Source organism: Rhinolophus ferrumequinum, chromosome 9 (assembly GCF_004115265.2).
Source record: "Rhinolophus ferrumequinum isolate MPI-CBG mRhiFer1 chromosome 9, mRhiFer1_v1.p, whole genome shotgun sequence".
Lineage (NCBI taxonomy): Eukaryota > Metazoa > Chordata > Mammalia > Chiroptera > Rhinolophidae > Rhinolophus > Rhinolophus ferrumequinum.
Genome location: NC_046292.1, coordinates 41,416,210 through 41,422,313, shown reverse-complemented (window position 1 = coordinate 41,422,313; position 6,104 = coordinate 41,416,210). Strand labels below are relative to the sequence as shown.

Below are 6,104 nucleotides of genomic sequence, written 5' to 3'. Positions count from 1 at the left end.
TTGGCCGCTGGGAGTTAGCGCCCCCTCCTGCGTGGGGGCTACATGTCCTTGCCGAACCTCAATTCTAGTTCTCACCCACTGGCGCTCTTTGTATTTGGGTGTGCCTATGTTTAGAGGTTTGGATAAAAGAGTAGCCCTAGATAAAAATGAGGGAGGCCGGGCGAGGGCTGCAGCTGGTGGTGGTGGTGGTCATGGTGGCGAAAACACTGGATACTTTCTGAAACCCGAGTCCGGTAGTTTTCTCTCCTTCTCTCCCCCACGCGCTCTCCGCTGGCACAGCCGGGGTTGGGTACCCTGTGCTCTCTGCTCCGCTCTCCCCCTCCACGCCGGGCTGGGGAGTGAGTGCAAGGGCCCCAGAGGCGCCACGGCGAACCGCGGCGCCCCCGCTCGCTCGCTGGCTCGCTCTTCCTCCTCCTCGTCGCCACCGCGACTCGGCTAAACCCTCGGAGCGCGCTCGGGCAGCGCAGAGAGCGCCGGGCGGGAGCGAGAGCAGGAGCCGCAAGGCTGGGACAAGGGGCGCGCGGCGGGCACCCCGGAGGCGGCGGCTGGGTTGCCAGCAGGTGAGCAGCGCCCACGGGCGCCCCGTGGGCGTGGGGCAGGAGGGGCTGGGGCTGCAGGAGGAGGCGGGTCTGCACACAGGGCGGTCTCCTCCCCCTGCTCTGACGCGGGGCCGTGGCTCTCGGGGAGGATGGACCCAGCTCCGTGATCGCCGGGGCTTCCCCGGGCTGGAGAGCGTGCCTGAGTGCTGCCGCCCGCCGGGCATGGGGAGCCGCTTCCCGCGCGGCTGCGGCAGCGGCGGAGGATGCTCGCGGCGAGCCGAGGTGAGGTGCGGCGGCGGCAGGAGTTCCGTGAGGACAGGAGTTCAGAGCGGGCAGTTGCCCGGTGGGCACAAGGCGCGGGGACACCCAGGGCACCCCTCTCAGGAGTTTGGTTAGGGGTACCGCGGGGACAGCGACTGCAGTTTTCCGCCCGCTCCCTCCAGTTGCTGGGGAAAGGGGCAACCTCTGAGCCTTCTTTCTGCGTCTCCACCATAACCCACAATCTCCCTACTTCTGACCACTCGCGGTCCCCTCTCCAGACCTCACCCCAAATACTTGTCTGTCTCCAGGACCCCTTGCAACCTCCTTCCTTCTACGCTCCAGTCTCTACCCAACCACGGACCTTCGTTCTCCCACTCCAAAAGCTACCCGGTTTTCTCGAGTCCTTCTCCCTGCTTCGCTGGCGGCGTCCCGGGGCTGGATCCTCTTTCTTACTCAGCCAAACCCAGTTTTCACTTCCCTACTCCTCTGCGCGCTGCGGTTCTGCCCCGACCTGTGGAAAAATCGGATGTATCCCAGGAACCCCTACGCTTTCGCAGACAGCAGTCAGAGCTAGAGCCCGCGTCGCCTCTGACTCCAGCCCTTCCCCGGGTCCTCCACCGGCCGGGCTCTCCATCGTTTTCCTCCCCTCCGTTCCACTCCCCAGGCGCCCTGCCACCCCAATAGGTTGCCTCCCCAACCCGCACCTCTTGCTTTTCTATGCTCTAGACTCCATGCTCTGCCTCGGATGCAGAGCTCAGGGTTTTCTTTCTTCTTCTTCTAATTCTTTTCTTTTTCTTTCTTTTTCCTACTGGGGAAACTTTAAATCCTCAAGATTTGGCTCTTAAGGAAGCCCTAAAAGGAGGACTCAGTCGCCAAGAAAACCTGGAGTCAGGGAGTCAGAGATGAGGGGAGTTTGTGTCGCGCCGTCGGAAAGGGGTTTTGGGATGAGCGTACAAAGTAAATTTCAAAACCGCTGTGGTTACTGTAGCCCGGACTCTCCTTCCCGTCTGCCTTCGTCCTGCAGAGTACCATTATGACCCCTGGTGGGAGGGCGCATCTTTTTTCTGCTCCTGTTAAAACGCCTTTGTGTGGGTGGTGGACCGGACGCGGGATGGTGCAGGGTTGGGAGGCGGAGGGCACCAGGGAAGGCTGCTGCCAGAGGCTGATGCCACTTCGCTCCTGCACAGCTCCCTCCCGACCCCGCCAGACTGTGTACGTTCTACTCCCTGTAAGCTCCCCGTCCACCCCCAACTGCATCACACAAGTCCTCATTGTTGGGGGTTCGCCTGGGCACTTCCGCCTGGGCTGGGAGAGTCTAAAGGAATGGGATGGGGGTGGGGAAGCCCGGGGCGCTTGGCGACAGCAGTCTGGCATTCGCTGGAGGCTTGGCGGTGGAGGAGGAGCTGAGAGCGCCGCGTCGCGGGCATCTGTGTGCTCCGGCGTGTGTCGGCGAGGGTGGGGTGCGTGCCCACGGAGGTGGGTGCCTGCGGGTGCGTTTGGATGCTGGCGCACGCCTGAGCTTAGCTCCTTTAGAAAGATGGGCGAGTGGAAAGCTTGCGGAAGCCAGCGGGCCTTTTGCTGCCCCGGAGCTGGGTGGGCCAGCGAGTCCTCCGAAATGGATGCTACAGTGCCGTCCTCTATAGCGAGTTGCCGGGACCGCAGGAGGATCCTCTGTCGCTTGTTCCTCCCTTCTGCTCCCCTCCTACTGGCCATTTCGAAGTACTTTCGCAATGTTGATGGTTTTGAATAAAGGCCTTGTGGGGGTTCCGCTGACACTTCATAATACTTAACATTTTTTCAAGTAATCATATGAAGGTAGCTTACATTCAGAACCCCCTGATTATTGGGTTCACGTTTGTACATTTATGTGCCAATGATAGGTCTTCAGGAAAGCCATAACGTGGTAAACCATCCCCACCCCCTGAATTAGCACCCATTGTTTTTATTATCTCAGTGGTGCGTGATTCTGGACGGAACCCAGAATTGCCCAGGCTTGAAGATAGATGTGCAGGAGGGGAGAGATTGCGTGACGAGGAGCGAGCTCCACCGCCCCTGCCCCAGCCCCTCCGGCTCTTTCACTTCCTATCCTGACAAGGCTTGGAGACAATTCTGGAATCTAAAAGGGATCAGAGATTTTCTTGATTTCCTATTGAGAAGGGCGACCTAATCAAAGCTGTATAAAAGTCAACTTCTAAGCAATCAGAAATTGCTGATGTCTTTGATTGAAACCCCAGCATTCAAATGGAGTTTTGAAGAACTCCCAGACATGGCTTTGGAAGTGCTATTGTTCTTTTCCATACACAGAGGCCCTCTCAAAGGTTTAGGAAGTTCAAAATGCAGTGATTTGAAAGACTGACCTTGTAACTATTTGGCAACTCGGAGAGGATCAGCAGGGATGAGAGAAGAGGCTGAGGTGGGAAGTGCAAACGTGTTGTTACTATCTTCTTGGGAACAGTGCCTATCAAGTGGGAATTCAGTCCTTCACATCAAGTTGGCAATTAAAGCTCTTCCCCAAACAGATTTAGAAGATGATTTTTAGTAGTTTTTCATTTCTTTCTTTCTTTCTTTTTTTTTTTTTTTGGTGGTTTGCTTAAGGTCTGAATAGGCATATCTGAAACATTTAATCATGTTCATTGTATTCAACAATAAAATCTGAATAAAAATTACTTATTGTGGATGAAGCTCATCTCTCAAGCTGTTTCACAGTATGTTTCATTTGCAAGAGATACCATTGTGTGAGGCTGCTAGGAAGAGATGGTATCACTTATTGTTCATTTTCTCCCCAAGCCAGAAAAGAATATATGCTTCTTCATTCCCCTTTGCCCTCTAAAATAATTTTTCTTAAATGGGTGGGTGTTTGGTGTGGTACTCGATAGTACCCATCTTCAGCATAGCATTTGGTGGGTTTTGGATGCCTGAAGCCACCCTGCAGGCAGATGAAGAATCTCACTGAGGCAGCGTTTCATTTAGATAATTCACTCAAGTCAAACTTTTTTTTTTTGCTGGGCTTTAATCCTTCTCTCAAAGTAATAAAGCTAACAAAACAAGAAAATCACAGTTTATGTCTTTTAGATGACACTTTTAAAAATCGCAAAAATCTTGTCAGGAATGTTAAGTGTTATTTAGGGCTTACTGTGACAAAGAATGTTCACTAGTTAAGGGATTGAGGGTGAATCACTCTCAGAATCTCAGTTTCATCATTTACAAGACAGGGACAATATTATCCAACTTCTGTATCTTTGAGCAATTTTATGGGGAAAAAAATGTCTCATTGGGTTCTTTGGCACATAGCAGGATTTCAGGAGAATGGTAACTTTTACTGGTAGAGAGCATGGGATTCTGCTAAGGAGAGAGGCATTTGGAATTAGAAGGCCCAGGTCGAATCCAGGTACGTTCTGACTTTATGATGTTTCGCAAATCACTGCTCTTATTAATAAAAATAAGAATAATTAACCTTTATGGAGTACTTACTAAGAGTCAGGTACCCTTTTGAGCACTTGGCAAGTATTAATTTATTTAATCTTGAACTAACCCTAGGAAGTGGATACTTATATTCTCCTTCCCATTTGATAAGGAAACTGGGGCACAGAGAGAGTTGGTAACTGGCCCAAGGTCACACAGCAAGTAAGGTATGGAACTGGGATTTGAATATAAGCATTCTGGTTCCAAGATTTATTCTAACTATGGCCTTATGTTGCCTCTGAGAGGGAAGGTGATCCCATGGGGGTTGTAAAATGTAATGAGGATTGATGGAATAGTTAGACCTCCTGTAGGAGCAAACTACAGGTTGTTCCCAATTTCATGTGCTGATGACACAAAATGGGTGTACCTCTGTTGCCAACAGGGCACTGGCTGCTGGTTGACATTTTGAACACTTATGACAAGTATTGGTCAGTATCGATTCACATCTGTCTACTCTGTTAAAAGCGTCATTAATCAAGTATGCAGCGATTGCACTACTGCTATTATCTATTACCAACGTTGGTAAACAGGGATTCTTAAAATTAAAAGGTGGCATAACAGGTGATTACAGGTCTGGACCTTGACCAACTTATCTAACTTCAATTTCCTTTATAATAAAATAACAGCACCTGCCACATAAGATTGTTTTGAGGATTACAGGACTTCACACAAAGTGCTTTGAACAGTACCTAGCATGTAATGTTACTTAGCTATTAATTCTATCCTTCAAACAAGATAAAAATCCTTCCCCTTGATTATAAAAAGTTTTCTGTTTGTCACTGGTATCCTGAGACTTCAGTATTCAGTATCTAGGTGTTTTTGTTTTGTTTGTTTTGCTTTGTTTTGCTAAACAGAGGGTAGAGAGGAAGAGTTCTATTTCAGCATTTGAGGCATAGATTTTGTTGTGTTTAGCTTCCTGGAACTATTTCCTTGAACATTTTCCCTTTTTACGAAGGGAATTTTGAAGCACACATAATGCTAAAATCTCCTGGTCATTGCTCTTTTCAGCAGTTACGTTCAGGGAAATAAAACGACTGTTTGATTAAATTCTAGAAGTGGACTAGTCACCTCTCCTAATTACAGATTGGAAAATAAAGCAGACTTGGGGAGATACATAACTTTACAGCTGCGAGGCACTGTCGGAACCCAGAATTAGTGGACTGTTTGCCCAATGCTCCTTCCTCTGGACTAGATTATCTCTTACACCAGGACAGAGAAGTGGCTTGAAAACATAAGTAGAACTTCAAGGTGAGGAGACTTTGCCAGACTAAGAGCAAGAGCCAGATGTTCTGTAATGAAAAAATAGTGTCCAGTAGGAAAAGAAAATCCCTCCTCTGGTAGTACATTTGTATCCATGAAAACTAGCTGAAGTCACTCTATGAAATGTGTAACAGGATATGAACATGTGTTAAAAAAATGCATTAATGAATCACTTGCATACTTCCCTTAGGTTGGAGAGCAAATGATCAGCTTTCTTTTTCTGTGAGATGCTCTTTGTATATTTCTTCCATTTAGTCCTCAGATATGGAAAGGTTTTGGTTCAGGAATCACAAAACTCCTCTGGCTTCTATTTCATGAAATATGCAGCATATTCTATTGGAAAGAAATTGCCAGCTTGTTTTTATTATTATTATTTTATTTGAATCTGACGTACAACCAATCTACAATGCCAGTGGGGGATTCTCATAAAAAGAAAAGAAGACAGAAATAAGATTCTGCTGAGTAGAAGAACTCACAGCTAAAATGATAGAAGTTCTGTGGTGGCAAAGTTGGGTTGTTTAGCTTAGGGGATAAAAAGGAGAGGGCGCTCTCAGACAGATGTGTCAAGAGTGAACCCAAGTC

At 48.9% G+C, this 6,104-nt stretch overlaps 1 protein-coding gene across 2 annotated transcripts in view; it reads left to right on the top strand.

The window, feature by feature from the left end:
• The first annotated feature begins 451 nt into the window (after positions 1-451).
• DAB1 (DAB adaptor protein 1) overlaps positions 452-6,104 on the top strand; it is a 390,549-nt gene continuing 384,896 nt past the window's right edge. The window contains exon 1 of one of the 2 annotated variants that reach the window (XM_033115304.1): positions 452-560. The gene's annotated coding sequence lies outside the window, so the exon portion shown is untranslated. Of the gene's footprint in view, positions 561-708; positions 822-6,104 lie in introns of those variants that run through there. The other variant, XM_033115303.1, reaches the window with a different exon arrangement.